The 22,449-nt window shown below is 36.7% G+C and overlaps 1 long non-coding RNA gene across 1 annotated transcript in view; it reads right to left on the bottom strand.

Moving 5' to 3' along the window:
- Window positions 1-22,449, bottom strand: part of LOC137000986 (uncharacterized) — a 71,027-nt gene that overhangs the window by 11,561 nt on the left and 37,017 nt on the right. The window lies entirely within an intron of this gene.

Below are 22,449 nucleotides of genomic sequence, written 5' to 3'. Positions count from 1 at the left end.
ATACTGATGCGCACTGACTTCCCGAGAAAAAATGGTATAATATGGTCAGATGTAAATATATATAATTAGTTATGAAAAGATCTGATAACATGTAATATTTTATATAATCATATAAAATTGCATATGTTACCAGATCTTTTCATAACTAATTATATATATTTACATCTAAATTATATATATTTACATCAATTATACCATTTTTTCTCGGGTTTGTCTTTCCTTCTGTATAAAACAGTTCAGTAATTGAAACAATTCCGATCTATTCTATAAAAATGTATTCTAAAAAAATCAAGTTTACAAAATTAAAGGCAATGCATGTCTTTCGAAATAAAATTTGAATGCAATGTGCTTTTAATTGGAATAATAATTATTCAGATCTATAGCGGACGTACTGTTATGCGTGATGACCATAATTGCATAAAGAGCGCACCGCCACATGCGGTTGATTAATGCAAGCGACGATAGTGCAAGTGCAAGTGCGAAAGATGGAAACAACCTTTCGTCGAGAAGTCTCGAGTGTGTTCTCGTTTTGCTCGCCATACGCATATCCCGATGAGACTCATCTACGATAATAAAAGCATGATTGCGCGCTTCTTGAATTTTCAATTGCACAGTTAATGCGCGACAAGATATCTCTAAAGAGATTAATTTGTTTTGCCACTTTTATTTTTTATATGCAACTTGTGCACATTTGCAGTGTTACGCACGAGTATGCACATGGCGTTTAATCATTATTAAATTACTCATAAAGCTCATTTTTTAATTAAAAAAACACAACTAATACTAATATTAAACATTTTGTTTCATATATAAGTATTAATTTCATTGCCAGAAAAATATATTTTCCAAAAAAACGTTAAAAAATAATACAAAAATAAAATAAAAAGTTTGATGCAAAAAATATGCAATTATATTAACTATAAATACGTGGTGAAAAATTCTTAGTTATTCGAAATTCTTAACCAACCTTTTACAACTGTGTATATATCGCGTGTATCTATATTGGAGAATCTGCTGGTAAATAATCGAAGAACCGCAATACGTTTATGGTTGATTACCCAGTGATATTTTAAGCAACAATTTACGATGCATGAAGAGACATGCATTATATGACGGGGGTAAATTTCAAAGTTCATTACTAAACCAGCCCTTCAAGCTATAAAGTGGATAATACACGTTTGGCTATGAGCGCACTTTCAGTTTGCAAATTACATATCAGAGATTATAATCACAATTTGTAATTCATAGCCATAGCAATACTTACTGCATTCTTAACAAGCAGTACGTCACGATAAGATATGAACAATGTTTTCTATGCATCATATACAACGACCGACTGCACATTGTGTTTAACATTTTAACATTTACAGATAAACTTGATGTTTACATATCGCGAGTACACATCGCAAAATTTGTCTCATTACAATTTCTTAGCTGGAATCTATTATACTAAGTGTGCTTGTCAAATATTTTCTAACGATAGATATTTTTAAAAAAGGTAACGCACAACAGCGTTACTTACTTCCACCAGCATACTAATTCTATATAAATACTAACGCCAATCTTTAATAAGTTACATTGTCACTTTGTAATTATTTTGCATACTGCCATTGTGAAATATCTCCACGGGTGTCTTTTGCATTAAACGAACTTTTATTCCGAGTTCGTGTTAATTCAAAGAAATCTCGTGTTAATCGCACCCGCGGCTTAAGACAAGACACAAAAAAGCGAAAAGCACTAGGTGCACGCTGGTAGTTAAACCGTTACCAAGGACCGCGGCGTTCCGTAAAGTCCGCGCGTATATTTATCTGCACGCAGGCGACTGATTTATTATAACTACGATAAACGCGAGTAATCGCGACCTAATCGACCGGTAATTAACTTCAAGTTTCCAATTAACGGAGTAAGCTACGATCGTATTTTTCGCCGCGATCTCCGACAAACCCAATTAGTCATTACTCCCCGATGCGCACTTTACGTTTTACGTTTGATACTTTGCACCTATATCAATACAGCTGATAGAAAAATGAATAAATTTTATATAAAATAATGAGATTTTTCAAATAATTTTGATATCGTAGTCGTTCATATCACGTTATATTTATTCAAATTTAAATATTTAAATTTCGACAGTGTGATTGCACTTTCCGACGGTGCGTGAGCCGCATGATTTTTCCTCGTAATCAGTCGTTTACGTGAACTAACAAGTTGTCAAAATGTTAAATTTAATATCAACAAAAGAAATAGGCTAAAAGTGTATTTTGTTATAAAGCCGTATATGTTCAATATTCAAAATATCTATAGATGTTTCAGATAAAATAATAGATAATAAGTGACTTTGCTTTGATTTGTGTTATCAACTAAAGCTTATGTTGGTATTTTGTAACAATTTAGATTATCGTAAAAATTTCAGATAAAATATTTCAGATAAAAATATTTAATATAATTTGAATAACTCGAATATTTGATAAAAGAAATAAAATATTAAGGTAGTTGTCTCATAAAATAAATTTCTTACAAATTAATCCAAATTTTCACTACATCTTTATTGAACTAATATCTAAGTATTGTATATCTAAGTCTTGCAATAAAAAAATTTACCATTTTTCAGAAGCTGAGATAATTGTAATTATAATTAGTACTTTTAACACGTGTTGCATACACCATACTAAGATTAACGTCATATTTTTAATTTTTAATTATCTTGAAAACTATATTTAAGACTTTAATGAAAAATAATGAGCATGCAGAAGACAAGTATATGAACATTAAAAAAAAACACCATTATTGACCGTTTAGTTTCAACAATATAATCGTAAGAAGTATATAATTTTTAATATTTTTTGATGTATAAAAAATTTGAGCAGTAGGATGTGACTCACGATATACAATTCTTACATGTGTAGTATGGATAATCTCAACCAAAAGTTTACTCTAGCAAGCGCAAGAAATTAAATTATTAATTACTTTTAAATTATTATTAAACTTCCGATTGATTCTTTTTAGTAATAAATTGTTCGTATAATAAATTAAATAATACGTAATAATATATCTAAATTTTATTATTTGAGTTTTTCTTTTTAATGAAAGATTTAACTTTTAGATCATACTGTCGCAAAACAACTATCTTAATAAATTTGTATTTTTCTAAATCGATTTAACTTTTCAAATCATAATATTATAAAATTTTACGTTTAAAAAATTAGTCAATTCTAAAAAATTATTTATTTAATAATAATAAAACAATCTATTTAAACGTTAAATCTTGCAATATTATGATTTGAAGAATCAAATAAGTTTAGAAAAACAATCTCTCTGAAAAAAAATCCACTTCTTTATAAAAATTATCCCATTTAAACACCCTGAGTGTCCATCCAATAACGCATTCAGGATATTTTTTCGGGGGGGGGGGGAGGAGGGGGGGGGTTTAAAATTCTCACACACAAAATGAAATAGTATGACCAAAAGTTAGGATAATTTTATACTGCACACTAAAAAATATAAAAATGTTACATCGTTTAATAAAAAATACAATTTATTTTTATAGTAGCATAATTATAAATTAATATCGAGTTTTCTTGGTTTTTCTTAAATAATCAGATTAACTGGATTGCTTAAATAATCAAAAAATTTGTCTATATATACAATATATTGTATGTATGTATATAGACAAATATATATACATGTATATATACATATGGCTGCTAGATGTTTCTTAAGTAACTTATTTAAATCCTTTCACAATATAAATATCTTAAAGTAGATATTATATACATTCAAACAGCAGTATATCTGGAAAAGCTATCATAATTATTTGTGTGCAAGTATATTGGCGTGAATTTTGAATTATTAAAATTGTGACTGTAGTTAATAACAGACAAAAAATACAAATGTTTGAACTACATTTCATTTAATTACAGATTTTCTACTTTTTGCTGTTAAGTTAATAAAAAAATAAGGTATATTAATTAAATTTCGGAAGGGGGGGAGGGTTAACTCCCCCTCCCCCCCTATGGGTGCGCCACTGAGCCCACCGATATATGCTTTAAATGCGATAAAAGGAGCATTCTGCTAATAATGAGAATTGTATCAAACTATGACTGATCAAAAGACACGCATACACGTACGGAGTGATCTGTGTGTGGAAAAAAGCTTGCAAGCGAACGAGCCAAAAAGCTTTAGAAACGGGGTAGTCCATAAGTCAGACTCGAAGCGGCACGGATACCCCGAAGATACCTGTGAGGAACGACCCGGCAAGCCTCCTTATCCTCGTTCGATCTGGTCGGACATTATAGGCGCGACAAGGTGGAAAGGAGACGCCAACACCGATCGTCGAAAAGGGTAAAGAGAGATAAAGAGGGAGCGCGCTAAAGAAAGAGAAACACACAAGCGCGCGAGGAGAGAAAGAGAGAAAAAGGGGGTGGCGGAGAGAGAGAGAGATTTTATGAAAATCGATTCTGGGGTGGATGTGCGTGGTCGCCGCCTCCTCAGCTGCAGTTTCCACGTGGGCGTTATTCGCTCCGCCCCGAAGAGAGAACGCGATCAGATCTGGAGAACCGCCTTAGCCCGATCGCGGACGTTACCGTCATTCCCTCCCCGGACTGTGTCTGGCCTCGTCTGTCCGCCCCCCCCCCCTCAATTACCGCGGCTAGCCATCCCTTCCTGGTGGAGTCCGATCCTACTCGACGACGGTGGCGACTCCGTCCTACCTCCCGCGCCGCGGCTTCTCCCCGTCCCGCGGCGAGAAGCAAGAAAGTGACCCTACCGGGACAGTTTCAGAGACGCAGTCACCGGCTGCACCACGTCTTGGAGGTAGTGTCCCGTGTCACCTCACATACACAAACACCGGCGCGAATGCGAATCCGCTAGATCGCGCAGATCGTCCGTGATCCCTGAGCAGTCAAAGGAGTCAACCGGGCGATGGACTGAAATGAATCGAGACGGATCCTGCAATTGATGAATTGATCCTGGAAGCTCCGATCACTACTGAGCTGACGGTGAATGAAAGTGACGATATGTTCCTGGATTGTGGAGGAGGTGTAATCACGGAGCTTTTGTGACGAACGTGGTGGACAGTGAAGTACGCTTCGCAGAAATTAAACAGTGCACTCGGAAGTGCCTAAAGTGTTCTACTACTTGTTGAAGAATAGTTTATATTATGTACTAAAGTATTGACTATATATGCAATCGGCGATTTTTCGAGAGAATTAAATTATTACTTAAAATAGAAGCGATTTTACAAATATTAACAGGACACATCAGTTTGAATCTTAGCTATATGACTTAAAAATAAAAATTCTGATTATTTGTGATATCGTGTTTATCAAAAAGAGAAAAGAAAATTGTAAAAATTCTAAAGATTCCTCGCAAATGGATTTTCCGCGTAAGATATAACGCAGTTTTCGTGAAGTGCGTGGCAAAATTCAGGCATGCGGAAGAATGAGCAAACAAAAAAATATTTGGGACTAATAGTAATCTCAGACAAGCAGGTAAAGGACAACGGTGTTTGAATACAGTTGATGCGTCACCAAATCTTCAAGGATTGACCTGTTTTTCTTTCCCCCGGACCCAGACCCAGAGAGATGAGCAGAGAGATAGCTGAAATAAAATACTGAAAGATATTGATTAAGAAACACTGATGTATAAAGTATTTTGTAAATCATCGTTTTTGATAGATTGAAATAAAAATTTCGCACGGTAAGATATAAATTGATTGCAACTTCTTGAATGCTACTGAGTTCGACGATTAATATCGTTGGCAAATATTTTTTTACGAACGAAAATATTACTTTAATTAATAAAGCATAGAAAAAAGGAAAAAGTGAGAAGTGGCGCAAAGTTGTGCGCGATTATTAATTAGACATAAAGTGCCGAAAAGAAGATCGTAGAATCATATTTCCTACTACGAAGATTTTCTGGCAGAATAATTTTCCCCGAGACGAGAATGTTAGGCACTGACTGATAACACGTGAGTATGATATTTCGTTCAGAAAGAACATTTTTTAAATATAACGCAAATTTTAACCCTTTGCTGAAATTGCTGGAATCGAGGAAAGACGTTTACTGAGGCGATGTTATTTGGAATAATTATTGCCAATTGAATAAAATAATATATATCGCCAATTTGTTTCAGAGTAAAATTGCTTCTGCGGTTTAACAATGGTTGTCATTCCGCGTACGATAAACTTTCAAATATTATCAAATCGCGATCATAAATTTGATATTAATTTCTATAGCCGAGCGAAGATAATTAACGCGATCGGAAATGTCGAAGCAATTTCAGAGAATCACTACTATCGCAATTGTACTCGAGGAAACAGGCAGATAAGAATAATTGTCGCGCATCGCGTTGCATTTAGGATGCACATTGCGTTGCGATCGCCACATACATATTATATCGTTTTCTACACTGGAAAAAAAGTTTTGTTGTATTATAAGAAATTCTGGTTGATTCTACTAGTACGTTTGTTCAAAAATGGACGAAACAAATTTGTTGTTGGAATTACCAGAAGATTCTGTTAAATTTCATCCTGTTTAAATCTATCAGAATTTCTTGTAAACCTTACTACATCGTGTTGTTAGATTTACAAAACTCTACCAGAATTTCTTGTTAACTTTACTATATCGTTTTGTTAGGTTAATACAACTTTGCAGTTAAAAAACAAGTTCGGATAGGTGTGGTTTTTGTAAAATACTAACAATATATTTTGGTTTAAAGTATACTCAGTGATGTGATGTTTCCTACCGGGCTCCCGGCTCCCGAGCCCGGTAGGAAACATTACATCACTGGTATACATATATTTCATTAAAAAAAAAAAAAACACCACGTGATCATAAAACTTTTCGGATGTAAGGCTGATGGCAGAGACCGAGACGTAAAAACTTATGTATGTCGTAGTCGTTTCCACACATATCCAATAACCTTTCACGACTTACGTTTTTCTCTGCCTTACCATACGTCCACGACAGACGTCTACGACAGACATAAGTGCTTACTTCTCGTTCTCTGCCATCGGCCTAACTAATATTCCGTAATGGATTCCACGACGCGACGTAAAACTTTAGCGAGCTCAGTTGAGACTGTTCCGACTGCTTAAGGCTCCTGGGTAGTCACCGCAGCCATATTAAATTCGTGACGTCAGAAGCGAGAAATGACACGCCGAGAATTCTTGCGTGCCATTTCTAAATAAAATGATAATTTAACAAAGTAACACTCTGGATCGCTTTAAGACACCTGTAAAATTGTCCGAAAACTATGCTTTTTCCTTGACAGGTTATAAACAATTGTTAAATCAACAGTGAAACGAAGCCTAATTATGCGAGAAAACACACGGTTGACAGCTGTCTGTATGAGTAGAAAATTCTCCTTCTACGTTGGGCTTTCCCTGCTAATCTTAGTTTTCGGATAATTTTACAGGTTTCATGAACACGTCACATATCACAGTACTAACATTTAACGAATATTAATGAAATGGCACGCAAGAATAAATTGGGTAGTCAACATGTCATTTTTTCACGCCTAATAGTTCATCGATTCTCCACCTAAGACGCTGCATAAGAATTTCTGTCATATGGACATGTCGGTAACGGTACTAAGCTATATATATTCTGTATTTATCGCGTTTATTTTTTTGTAAACAAATTTTTAAATTATAAATTAACATTTTGTATGTTATTCAGTAATTTACTTTTATCGAATCAATTGATTAGGTCAAACTGTTACACTATTTATTTATACGATAAATCGACTGGGTAAATTCGACTAGGTTTTTATTCCTACCACAATTATGTCGCTACTGTCAACGCGGAGTTCACGGCTGCGGGACCAGGAGCCTTAACGCCATTGCTTCGCGAAAGATCTAATGCGCGCGATACACGCCGCGAGTAGCGAGGGCGCAGTAGCAGTGTAACAAATGAATGCGGCGAACAGTTGATCAACCGTTTAGTGAGTAATGACGAAACTGTTGCAGAGCGCTGCGATTTATGTAAATATAACAAGAAGTTTTGTAGATCCAACAAGAAAACACTTATTCAAATCCTTATAGTAAAGTTAACCAAACGGTGTTGATATAAGGTGTAAAATTTTGTGACGATAACCAGAAATTCTGTTTCGTTCGACTAAAATACGGTCAACCAGAAGAATTTTGTTAATATAATAAAACCATTTTTCTCAGTGTATATTTTAGCGTTTCCTTGTATGCTGATGTTAATTACCGATAATAACCATAATGGCTTACATGCAAGAACCTTCGCATACGCATTTGCAAATTTCCGTCGAGCACAATATGGAAATAGATATTGAACGCAGATATTAATTGATTGATATTAATTGATCGATGTCAAATGATATAAATTTGTTCTGCGTTCAAAGTCTTTTTTCACGCATTTCTTAAAATATTATGTATTATATATTATATTATGTATTATGTATTATAAATTATTTCAAATTTTTTTCCTCTTTTTTTTATTACCTAACAATAAAAATATTTATTTTTTATTTATCAGGTTTGTATCTGTTTTGATTATTTATTATCTTAGATCAAATTTGCTATCAATCTGCCAACATTGCTAATATTTTATTCACTGAAATATATAACGTTGATAATTTTTGCGACGTTGATGAAGGCCTTCAGTGCCTGCATAGAATACTGGTAATTATCGATATCACTTATCCCCCTACTCCTCCACCCCCTCCCCTCACTCGGCTTTGTAATACAAGTGTTCCGGTTTGCATGATAAAACTTTGATAATTCAGAAGCGACGATTAGTAGCATTTTATTAACGCTATTGAATAACTCTTGTAAGAGCGATTTTATATCAATTAAAAAAAAAAACGCCAAGAAAATAGAATAATATTTCACCGCTTTAATTTGATAGTGCAAATAGTTGAATCTCAGATTAGTTGTTTTTCGTCTTTTGATTGCAATTTTAAGAGAGAAATTAACGATCGTACAATGCTTATTTGATTTCGATTTAATAGCGACGATTAGACCGCTTAGAAGTAATAGGAGATAAATGTGTGAATAAATATAGAAGTAAATTACTGTGCATACATGAATTGGCATATTTGCGTTAATAAAACTTGTTAATATAATCTTGATTATATCATGTGAAACGCGCAAAATAAAAGCTTTACAATCTGCTAAAAAATAAATATACGGAATTGAAGAATTTTAGAGAAAAAAATACTAGAATTTAAACTGCGTATGTGTGCGATTGCGAATAAAATGGCGTGTAAAAGTTTATCGCTGCTCATATTGCAGTTTCATTACATGTTCTAGGTAAAGAAATAGTTCAATACATTCTTTGGAGGAGCATGACGGTCGCCGATAAATCACGAATTGCTTCACGCGCTTGCCGCATTATCGGTTAACAGTTATTACAATCGAGAATATGGAATATTTTACTGCATGACATGACATTACCGCCGTATCTGATGTAAGCGATAGTCGCGAGCAACAGACGTCAGTTCGTTATCCAGTCCTTTGTTATCTGTTGAAATGCGAAATTAAAAACAATACCTTCACCTGACTTTTCCCCTCCTCGACTCTTATTAGCACATTACGCGCAAAACATAAAATTGGAGATAAAGTTAAAACACGACTAAAATGTATAGCAAATATATATGATACTAAAATAAAATATAAAACAATTGCGAAACTATCGTTAATAAATTTGTTATGAAAAATGATTAAAATAAAATTAATACTTCTTGATTTTTATCAGCAATTTTCATTGCAAGTATTGCAATGTTTATTTTAATTAATTTAAATTTATTGTATTAAGCTTACTCTTTACTGCTTTGCAGCAAATATATGTATAATCACTTATATTTGGATAAAATTCTTACGTTATATACAATGTAGATTTATTTTTGACCGGGTGATATTAATTTTTTTCAGCAGTAAATTGAGATGTACGAATATAACAAGATTATCATATAAATGTGAAAATAAAAGCATATCATCAATTACTAAAAATCAGGCTTACAGCTGGAGAGAAATCATAATGCCTATAAATATCGATTTATCTGACGAGATGCCGTACCAGACATCGTTAATAATCGAGCATCTGTTGCACGAGATATACTCCAGGACCGCCATCGCGCTGTCTGGGCATCCTGTTACCCGAATACTTTTCACTCTTTTTTTTCCAGCATTAATCCCCGGCATCTTCTGCTAATCTTTGACAATCCTCTGCATCAATTTTTTACGTCATTTTCATTCAAAGAGCGCATTTAATTTGTATGACAATTAAAATCGTTCTTTGATGACAAACTTCTTTGCAAAGTTAACATTCTATTTTTAGAATTTTAATGTAATTGAGTTTTCTGACTCTGTCAATCCTTTATGTGGGTTTTATACGTCATTTTTATCACAATCGCATACGATAATTTGCATAAGATTAGATTTAACTTGCTTTTCTCTGCAAAAGATTATTTTCCTTTTCTAAAGTTTTTTAATTCCGTATATATGTTTATTTTTTAGAAGAATTAATTTTTTAGAAGAATTAAAACCTTTTATTTTTGGATATAACAAGATGTAATTCAAACGTTAACAAGTTTATTAACATAAAGATTATATCAAGAATTCTGATAATTGTAAATATAAAAAATATAAATTCGAAGATATAAAATACAAATTTAAATCCTTTAAATTCTTGTTACACAAAAATTAATTATTTGTGATATAGAACAGAGAATAAGATAACTAATCCTCTAAGGATTTATTAAACAATTATATCTGAGCGTATTCGCGTTCATACGAAGAGATAAATGTTATCGCGGCAAATAATTCCGTTAATCGAGTGGGCGCAAAATCAATTCCGCGATCGGCGAGTCAGCGCGAGTCCTATAAAAATTATGCGCTGACGAGCGCGTTCTGAGATAGATAATTAGTCGGCAAAGCTATTGTGTTGCTGGTTTAACACACGCGCAGACCGTATCGCGGTGCGGGAAATAGTTGTTTAGATAAAACTCGTAGTGGAGAATGGCGGTGCCGGCATATTCCGATGTACCGCGATATGTATTCATGAAGTTATCGTTTACTCCTTAACACCGTCCTGTTTTGTGTACAGTATGCGCTATCTTTCAGAGTGATAGAGATGAAATATATTACACTTTGCAATATAAATTAATAAAATTCACCGACTGCACTACTTTTCGAGTAAGCACGTGATCCCAGTGCTCTATTTCGCGATTTTATTTTATTCCTATTCTATATTCGGCAATTGTACATCCAAATACTGAAATATAGAAACTTATTAAGATCTGTGATGTAGTCACATTACGCTAAATTGAAATTTAAATATTAAATTAGAAGCAACAAAAATCGAACGTGTTGATATTATGCGCACCCAGTAGATCACAAAGGACCAGTCATATACATACAATATGTATATTAAATAAGTCTTTTTTAAAAAGTCTAATTGTAAAACAGATTATTATACAAATGAATATAGATAACGAAGAAATAAAATAACGGGAATGCAAGCGGCTAAATGCTTTGGAGGCTCAACTTCACAATTTTGAATCTTTCATTGACTCATAGCAATTATTTTTCAGACTTTTTATATTATTTAAGCAAAACGTGAGAGATTGTTGGTTGGACATCTCACATCAGATAAATTTTACCAGGGACACCCAGTATAAGAGGGTGCCCACGTGGACATACGTACGACTATCGGTCGCTCATAAAGCACGAACGCGTAGGCCTCTCTCCCCACAGAACAATGCCTGTCGCTATATCACGATACGTTCGTACACTACTCGCTTTCGGTATCGGAGTCGCCTTTTATCGCGAAGCTACGCTCCTACGTCGCCGTCTCACCACCGCTCGACAAGTGTTGCGACATGCGGGTGGAACTCTACTTTTCACCCTTTCTTCGTCGCTCAGTATCGCACACGAGACAATAAATACATAAATGTGTTAATACTTGTCAGGTGCAATATCGACGTGCTGAATAAGTACTATAATGCCTGATTAAAAGTCTCATCAATAATATAGAGAATATAGTTATAATAAATTTAACATTTGTATTTATACTTATATTGCTGTAATTCTCATTTTATCATATATTTTTTTTCTCAAAACATGAATTAAAATCATCAAATATTTTTCCAACAAAATTTCATAATAACAATTACAGCGATCTATAGCAAGTAATATTAGTAAAATAATAACATGATATGCCATATAAATGATATGCTAAACTTGTTTGTTACATTACGATAATGAGTCTGTAATTCTGTTTATTATTTTACAAAACTACTTTTTCGAAAAACATCGTTCCACAATCAAGCATTGAAAATTGATTTGTCTTTTTATCATCACCGATATCCAGCAAATTTACTAATTTACAAAGTAACTGAAGCATCGACATCGCGAACACGTGAATAACACATCCGGTTGGAATTATGCATTGGCGATTTAGCTTTGCAAATGACATCACTCGAAAATGATTCTGGTCTTCCGTGACATTAGTCGGTCGTGCTTGCTGCGGAAGACCAGAACGTACCACTATCGGTCACTTCGTGATAGCTTATCGCTCTACCGGGTGCTCTTCGACGATTACTTCACATCCGCCTGAAACAGTCGTTCCTAATCAGCGTCTTTCCAACGATGGGACAGACCTTCCGTCTGCATTTAATTTTTTTTGTAGGTAATTTAAAGCGCTCGCACGATATTATATAAGTAGCTAGCCTTGTGCTAGCCCGATTACGCTATTGCATTGGAATTTATCTGTAGAATTATCTGGTAAATAATTATAATTAATCTAATATTATCTATTTCAAATACGCATAGTTTTACTTCGCGAATGTATAATATTTATAAAATCGAATATATAAATACTTAATTAAGTTTACGCAATTGTAAATTGTGTTTGGAAATTAACTTTGGAATGCTAGAAAAATGATGTGAAGCGGATTTATTATCGTGAACTTTCTTGTTGATGCTTCAATTACAATTCAATTATGTCTCGCCAAGCGTTGCGTCGGGAAAGATTGCCGAGATGTTACCGAACGTCTTTTCAGGCAGACAATTTTCGTTTTAAGGTAAAGCGTTCGAACACAAGTGCCGATCTTTTCACGGGAAAAAAGGGACTGCTCGCGTCGATCTGAAGTGGCACCAGATTTTTTACACGTCTTCGGAGATGCATACGTTCACATCTAACCGCACACACATACACACACACAAAGGGATGCATTCGTGCGGCTGTGTATAGTATAATAGATACAGCCAAGACGGCACACTATGAAAGCGGTCGTGGGCTTTTTAGGCCTAATTAGTTGTCGCCCGGCATCTCGTCTCGTTCCCAACAGAAAATCTAGATCTAGAATCCAGACAGATGTTGCTAACCAATGACCCTTCCGATCTTTTTTCCCTCTTCTTTGTTTAGTCACACAATGCTGCATGTACGCATATCTTTGCTTAAAATATTACATGCTTCGTAAAATTTTCATTTGATACAATGAGATATACAAATTTAAAAAAAAACGTTTGGTCAAATCTTTCGTTCAAATAAATGCGATACGTGGTATCTGCGAAAAATTGAATAGAATAATATTTTAGTTCTAACGCAAAAACACGTCTTTTGTGTACTTTCAGTATAAAATAGATTTTGTCAGCTGTATAAGACCGGCGTAGTTTTGAGCTGTGAACTATTCGTCGTCGTTTTGTGGAAGAGGAACAACCATAACAGCCGCGACGGTCGCGCAATCGCGCGTAACCTTTGGGATAATCGTACGCGTCCACGCACTCGCATTTATCCACGACGACGAGGCACTTGGCGTCGTGCCGCAAATCCATAAACCACTTAGGTACTCGACAGCGAGTACTTTCAATACTCCCTTACCCACGTGCTGCAAGCCTTAAATAAGCGCCTATTGCCTTCCCGCGTTGCTACATTGAACAGCCTTTCCACGACAAAAGCGCCTGTTGGCTTCGCGTGTCCGTAAAGCGACGTGTTGCATTACAATCATGCGCTGTAAACTTTATATACCCACAAATACGCGAACGAATTTAAGTATGTATCGCACAGGGGCGTTGAAATCGTGGAAAAAACAAAATGTGCCATCTTCTGAATTTTTAGAACAATAATAATGCTATTTTCCGAAAATAGCTCACAATTAAGAAATCAAGAAGAGACGTTGATAATTTTTATATAAAAGTAGATAAGTACACAAGCTATTTTTAAATTTTATACTAAAATATATGATATAATTTTGGTGATTAAATATTAATTAAATTATCTAAATACCTAATTATCAAATTAAATAATAATTAATTATTATCAAAATAATTTCATAATGATTTTCATGATAATACTTTCATCTACTTTGTTAGAAAATATTTAGAAATATTTTTGGGCTTTCAGAACTTTATAGCAAAATGATAAATGAATATCTCAATACTTCTAGAAAACATATTTCGCCGCCTATGATAGTCGATATCGCACAACGCTAAACCGATGCTCCACGCAGAATAGGATTTTTCCATGCGTCTTTTGTCACGCATCGAACTGCATTTCAAAGGATTCGATACCAAATAAACGCAGAACAAAATACGCTGTAGGCGTAATTTGCTATTACGAGAAAATTGAAATTTAGATGACATCCGCACAGGTATATAAGAATAAAAGATCTCCAAGCACACTGCTCTTCCTTAATCTTCGAGCGCGAATTTTCGAGACGATCGAGAGAAGAATACAAAACCGTCATGAGCTACGGATATTGCATTGCCCCCGTTCTTTCGAATTCTTAGGTAGGCGGTGTTTGAGTCTGTTCAATATCGTTATACAAGATCGAGATGCAAATTTCGGAAATTTTTCGGTGAAAGTGCTCGCCTTTTCGCTCTCGTGAAAACAATCGCGAGTGAATCACCGGAGTATTGCGTGACATTTACTATTTTGGTAAGAATTTAAACCGTCTTTTCTAGAGACTATATAAATCTTGTAAAACTCGATGCCGAAGCTAATTACGAAAGAATTCCAAGTTTTAATGAATTAAATATGAGACCAAGTTCTCGTTCGCTGGCATTTTTATCGACAAATTTCAAGATTTAGTGCATTTCAATATTGAGATTTTTGTACTCTTATTTTTTATAATTTAATCGCAGAAACTCCAGAATTTAAAAAAAAAAAAAAAAATTTTATAACTTTAAAAATCGAGATTGCATAATAAGTGCAAAAAATTTTTTACTTCTCTTAGCCTGCACACAAATGTATATGCACAGACACACATACTCGTTGCTTCGTTGATCACCAGATACAATCTGGATTATATTACCCAGTTTTCTCACGTCGAGCTACGAAGAAAGGGGCTGGCGAGTCGCGTCTCTTCTCATTCGCGCGGAAAACGATCCAGTGGTGGAAGAAGTTATCGCGAGATCGGACCCGCTAATATCGCCGATCCAATCTGCGATCGTTCGCTCCCGAAACTCGAGAGCTGCGAATAAAGTCGCGGGCGCGAAGATACGCGCGCCGAGATAGGATCGCGAGTGCTACGCGCTCGCATCGTGATACGCGCGCGAGAGTGAGTCCCGGGGCGATTTAAACGGCGATTCGATGGTCGCATGGAGAGACCAGAGGGTTGGAAGTATCGAGTAAATTGAAGTTAACCAAGTTGTTAGCCGTTGATGAAGAAACAAGAGATGGCGAGCAGCCTCGCGATTCTCGGGCTCAAGTCAATTTTTATGCACTTACGCTGCTGAACTGTTCATTATGAGAAAGGCACTTATACTGCGAACATAATGTACGTATGTAATGTTCGTCATGCAATCCATACTAATTTTTTTACTTCTATTTTTTAAAACTATAAAGATATTATTTCTTTAGCCGTATATCATTCCCCGTGATACAATTAATTTTCATTTAATCAATTGTAATATAATTGTAGTAATTTAATTTAATTAGCCTTTCATCATATATTTATATCTACATTCAACTCTATATAAATTGGTAAAAAATTTTTACTTCAACAATAGATAACATATAATTATAGTAATAAATATGAGTGTTATTGCAAGGATTAATGTTAGCGGAACGGACATAAATAGAATTCAATGCATGCGCCGGTTGTGAAAACGAGATTGGTCCACGTTCACTTTCGACATCGTGCCATTTAGCGGGCGTCGCGTTCGCGTTTGCCGGAGATCATAAAACGCCCGTTAATGATTTTATGAATCGATAAGAATCGCGATGACTTTCTGCAATAATAATGTTGCCGCGCTGTCTACCCGGCACGATCGATAAGATCGGTAACGATCTCGCGCGTTTCAGATCGCGCACGCTTACACACGATAAAGCGATGTAATTTGTTGTAATTCGCACCGTTCTTTTAGATCTTGATACGCGCGAAGTTTTTCAATCAAACGTAATAGAGACAAAGTTGCAAGTATTTTTTTTTTAAACTGCAGCAGCGTTGCTGTACTTTCCGAACGAAATGGAAAAACATAATAATTGTTACTGACAAAGCAGAAAACTGTTCATTCTAATTATAGAGCAAATAATAAAGCAAAACGTGGTAATGGTATTCTTTCTAATAAAATAATAATTAAAATATGGATTAGCGAATTAAAACCGGTATCATCATCGATTAAATACGAGGCTTGCGTTTGCTATTTTACGGAGCAAAAACGATGGCAGAACCGAACTGCGGACCGTCGACGAGAGGATTAAGCGCACACCTGCATTCGAAGTGACCGATCCTTCGCTCATACCGCCCGAAACAAAGTTGTCCCTCTCGGTTTCTCGGTACGTCTCGCTCCTCCGGCTTCGAGCCGGGGCCCCGATCGGGACCGCGGTGTCTCATTAGCCGGCGATGTAATTTTCAGGGAGCTGTCCGTTAATCCTCTCTTCTCCTTTTTTCACACGATCGGCCCTCTCGCTCCCTCACTCGCGCCGTCGCCCGCTCTCTCCGTCTTCATCCGGCTGTTCTCTTTGATCCGGTCCGAGAGACGCTTTCCGGGATCTTGTCCCCGACATCCGACGTCGCCGCCTTCGAGGCGCTCGAAAGCGCCGACAAACTGGTTTCGCCCTGTACGTACCGTATTAGCGACATAAAATTCAGGGCCCGGAATCGAATCGGTCGAACAGGTCAGTCAATGAACACTCGGGAGAGAAACTCATGGAATAATCTCAGAGTACATTGTCATTATTTAAATAAACTCCCGAGTGTGTGTGGCTTATATTAGGTCCTTGAATAAGTTCTCGCTGTTTCTTAAAAGATGGCGTAGCGGCACTCTGTGCATGGAATTTCGTACGGAAACGCATCAGCTAAGTAGTACTATATGTAACCTCAAATTCTAGTAGATACAGTTTACCACAGTGTCAACCACGTGTTTAATTACCTATTGCGAAAATGTCTACTTTTGTGCCAAATAAAGTGTTTTTGCGGGGAATTTTATTGCACTGCTTTATTCAAAAGAAATCTGCAGCTGAAGCACACAGAATTCTTGTTGAAACATATGGTGACAATGCTCTGTCGAATACGACATGCAGAGACTGGTTTAGGCGCTTTAAAAATAATGACTTTGACCTTGAAGATAAAGAACGTTCTGGAGCACCGACAAAGTTTGAAGACGAAGAATTGGAGGCATTGCTTGATCTAGATCCATGTCAGACGCTAGTAGAGCTCGGGAAAACATTGCAAGTAGATGCGTCAACAGTTTCAAAACGTTTAAAAGCGTTAGGAATGATCCAAAAGCAAGGACATTGGGTGCCGTATGAGTTGAAGCCGAGAGACGTTGAACGACGTTTTCTCATGTGTGAATTGCTGCTTCAACGGCATAAAAGAAAAGGTTTTCTGCACCGTATCATCACTGGAGATGAAAAGTGGATACACTACGATAATCCTAAGCGTAGAAAATCGTGGGGTAAGCCCGGCCATGCATCAACATCGTCGGCAAAGCCGAATATCCATGGTTCGAAACTTCTGCTCTGCATTTGGTGGGATCAGCAGGGCGTAATTTATTATGAGCTGCTTAAACCTAATGAAACTATCACGGGAGCTCGCTATCGACTTCAGATGATGCGTTTGAGTCGAGCTCTAAAAGAAAAGCGGCCACTATACGGGCAGAGACACGACAAAGTCATTTTGTTACATGACAATGCTCGGCCACATGTGGCAAAACCAGTCAAAACTTACCTGGAAACGCTTCAATGGGAAGTTCTACCTCACCCGCTGTATTCACCGGACATAGCCCCCTCGGATTACCACTTGTTTCGGTCGATGGCGCATGGTTTGAGCGAGCAGCGCTTCCATTCTTTCGAAGAAACCGAAAAATGGGTCGATTCATGGATTGCGTCAAAAGATGAATCGTTTTTTCGACGGGGGATTCAATTACTGCCAGAAAGATGGGAGAAAGTGGTCTCTAATGATGGACAATACTTTGAGTAAAGTTATTGTAAGCCTTATATTTTAAATTAATGTTTTTTTTAACAAAAAAAACAGCGAGAACTTATTCAAGGTCCTAATATGATTCTTTGATTTCAGAATCAATCAGAATTGAGAATTTTTTCATTCATCCTGAAGAGATTTTCGTTCTTGTGCGCATAATACATGTTAATTCGAAGACTAAAAGTTTAACAAAAAATAGATGCTTATCAATTAAACGAGAAGCGCATTAAATAGTAGGAGCAAGAATTTAAGTATGCAATAAAAAGCGTCGATAACGTCTTTTTTTTTTCTTTTTTAATTCAGATCTTCATCGCGAGCCGGATGTAACTGAAAAAAGATCGGTTTGCGCGTCATGCTCGCTCGCTCGAGCTGGTTTCCGAAGGGATCGTCATCGGACGGCAGCTCTCTCGCCCTCTCGCCTCGTTTCTTTTTTCCCCCGTGCCTCGTCCGGATAAATTGAAACGAGCTCGGAACGGCGGTGGCATTAATTTAACGCGCCTTCGCTGGGCAATGACCGGCGGACGTTCTCTAAACGCTCAAAGCTCGGCCGCACCCATCTTCTCCTCCGGTACCGCGCGGCTCGCCGTGCACCGGGTTGACATCCAGTATGCCTAGGGACAAGGTTGTCCCACTGTAAGTAATTATACGTAACTCGCGAGAGGGACACGTAAGTTGTAGTTACATGCGCGCATACGCTCGTAACGGCGAAAATTACGAGCGGAGCCGCGCGAGAGCTCGGGCCATCGGGACTTGATATTTACCGAAAATCGCGTCCGGCGCCCGGTTTTGCTTTTCAGTATTTTCTAATAACGAGTCTCGCGCCCGTGCGAGCTGGAATATCTTCGCATTAATTAGAAATCGTTGATTCTTACCGGCCTACCAAGATACAACGTTCGACATTAATGTTCCATTAGAGACTTTCGTATCGATAAAACGTTTATGAATCGTCCGCTCAAAAAGAATTACCATCTGACATCGTAACTTAAATGTGCCTAAATAAAATACACATAAATGAATGAATTAAACATAAATTCAGTCAAATCACTTTGGAGCGTTAAATCATTGTTGAAGATATATACTCAGGGTCGGATGTACGATTTTGTGGCCCCTAAGCTATGACCTTAAGGAGGCCCTCATTTTATTAACAAAAAATACATTTTTTAAAATCTTTTCTATACTAAGGAGGCCCCTTTATAATGTGAGGCCCTAAGCTGTAGCTTATCTAGCTTATGTGTAGATCCGGCACTGTATATACTTGCGATTTTTTCCTTTTCTTATTTATAAAATATTTTCTTTTTACAAAATATTATTTTTAGATCTCTGTATGACTTTGATTATATATACTAGGTGTTGGAATTAATTCGTAGCGTTTTACAAAAGATGGCATTAGCCAACTATTTATAGTCACACATACAAAAGTAAATATTCCCTAGGAAGCTACTGGTATAGCGCATCTTTACCAGTATATGACGTTTCGTTATTGTGTCCATAGCATTTGTCGTGCAGTGTCAAACATGTCGAAGTTCGTACCTGAAAAATCGTTTTTGCGGGGAGTGTTACTTCATTATTTCAATATGAAGAAAAGTGCCGCGGAAAGTCATCGCATTTTAGTGGATGTTTACGGTGAACATGCCCTGGCTGAGCAAACTTGCAGAAAGTGGTTTGCGCGGTTCAAAAATGGAAATTTTGACTTGGAAGACAAGGAACGTCCCGGTCAGCCGAAAAAGTTCGAAGATGAAGATTTGGTGACGTTGCTCGATGAAGACCCGGGCCAAACACTTCTGGAGTTATCCTCATCGCTTGGAGTCGACTTTTCGACGGTCAGTAAACGCCTTAAAGCCATAGGAATGGTACAAAAACAAGGAACGTGGGTCCCACATGAGTTAAAGCCAAGGGACGTCGAACGGCGTTTAGTCACCTGTGAGCTGCTGCTTCAACGGCAGGTAAGGAAAGGATTTTTGCATCGAATAGTCACTGGCGACGAAAAGTGGGTACTCTACGACAATCCCAAACGCAGAAAATCGTGGGGCTTTCCCGGTCATGCATCGATATCATCTCCCAAGCAGAATATTCATGGGAAGAAAATCATGTTGTGCATATGGTGGGATCAGCTGGGCGTTATCTATTATGAGTTGCTCCAACCGGGTGAAACCATCACTGGGGACCTCTACAGACGACAATTGATGCGTTTAAATCGAGCATTACAGGAAAAGCGGCCGCAATATAAAGATCGACATGACAAAGTAATTTTGCTCCATGACAATGCGAGACCTCATGTTTCGAAAGTCGTGAAAACTTATTTGGAAACGCTAAAATGGGAAGTTTTGCCTCACCCGCCATATTCCCCGGATATTGCTCCATCTGATTTTCATTTGTTCCGATCCATGGCGCATGGCTTATCAGAGCAGCACTTTGACAACTACGAAATGACTAAAAATTGGATCGATTCATTCATCGAATCTAAAGACGAAGAATTTTTCCGACGTGGTATCCGTGCTTTGCCAGAAAGATGGCAAAAAGTAGTGGATAACGATGGACAATACTTTGAATGACGCCACTGTAATGATACTTGCATAATAAACCACGAAATTTTGCAAAAAAACGCTACGAATTAATTCCAACACCTAGTAGTTACATATTAGATAGTTCTATATTAAGGGCTTCCTGTTTCTTTCTCCAACATTGATAACTCTATCGCAGCTTTAAAACGCCGGTTTGCGTAAGAATAACTATTCTCTATCATCTGTTTTAGTCACGTAGACCATTTTAATATCTAATCTGCGGTTTAAACCATAATATATAGTAATCACACATTTTACACGAAGTTTAAATGCTTGGTATACGATAATATATGCTCATTTTTTCAATAATTACAGGCGCCTGCTTGCGAGGCGAGAAGTTTCCTTACAGGATAAGCTTATATCTGTTTCTTTTTCTCATATCTAGCTCTCTCGCACCTTAGTTACGGATCTATGATAGTAATTTAAGGAGGCTCGTCTGAACGATCCTGCAAATGGCTCGACGTGTTATAACTGTCGACGTATGTCCTGCCAACAGTCCACCGGAGGAACGCAGGAAAATACTTTAATTTCTTGTCCTTCGTTTTTCTCTTAAATATCTAATAACTATATTTTACTTCTAAAAGCGCTAATATCGATTATGCGTATATCTCGTTACACCTTTAATTAAAGCGGTCTCTCTAATTTGACGTTTTCAGTCTCCCTATGCGTCTGACAAGTTTGTCTAATGTTTATTTCAGTCTGTTAATGACTGCCATTTGTTTCCATTCACATTATACCAGTCTATCGCCCAACTTGTCATTACTAATGGTACTCGCAGGCTGATATATGAGTTATTTATTTCGAAAGTGGCGTGAGTAAAATTTTGAAGCGCGACAAACTTAAAAGAGATATGAACATAGATTGATACCACAAATTCATCTCAATCAAGTTTTTAAATTAATTATGTCATTTTCAAATTATCTGTTTCTATCAATTATTAATCACTTTTCTCTTAGACTTTATCAATTCTTCATTAATGTATATAAATATTTTAACAATTAAATCTGTAAAAAAGTCTCTAATTAAAAAGTAATTCTCATTATTTTTTGATACAGCAACGTAGCATAGTAAGCAAATTACAGTCTTCTGATTTCGAACAAACAATCTGCATCAAACTGCAACGTCGATTTCGGCGTGCTGCTCACACGCCGATTTATCGCTCTTGCTCTCGAAGAGATTCATTAAAATTTAACATCCTCGACGGACAAGGACAGTCCCGACACCGATTCATTCTGCCGATTTCATCAAAAGTCGAATAAAGCCCATTAAAAAGCTAACGTTCCGAAGGACGATATACACATCGCCATTAATCCGCGATTAATTATCACTTTAACGGCCCGTTATGCCCGAGATAGTCGAACCTTTTAACACGCCCCTGCTTTTCGTCAATCTCGGCGACGGCGACGACGGCGTCGTTAGCAGGGTGGACAAACATCCGGCGACTTCTCCGCGGGACATTTGTCCGGTGTGACGCGGGTTAGCCATCCGGTT

Source organism: Linepithema humile, chromosome 1 (genome assembly GCF_040581485.1).
Source record: "Linepithema humile isolate Giens D197 chromosome 1, Lhum_UNIL_v1.0, whole genome shotgun sequence".
Lineage (NCBI taxonomy): Eukaryota > Metazoa > Arthropoda > Insecta > Hymenoptera > Formicidae > Linepithema > Linepithema humile.
Note: the sequence above shows the minus strand (reverse complement) of the source record. Positions and strands in the feature narration are given on the sequence as shown.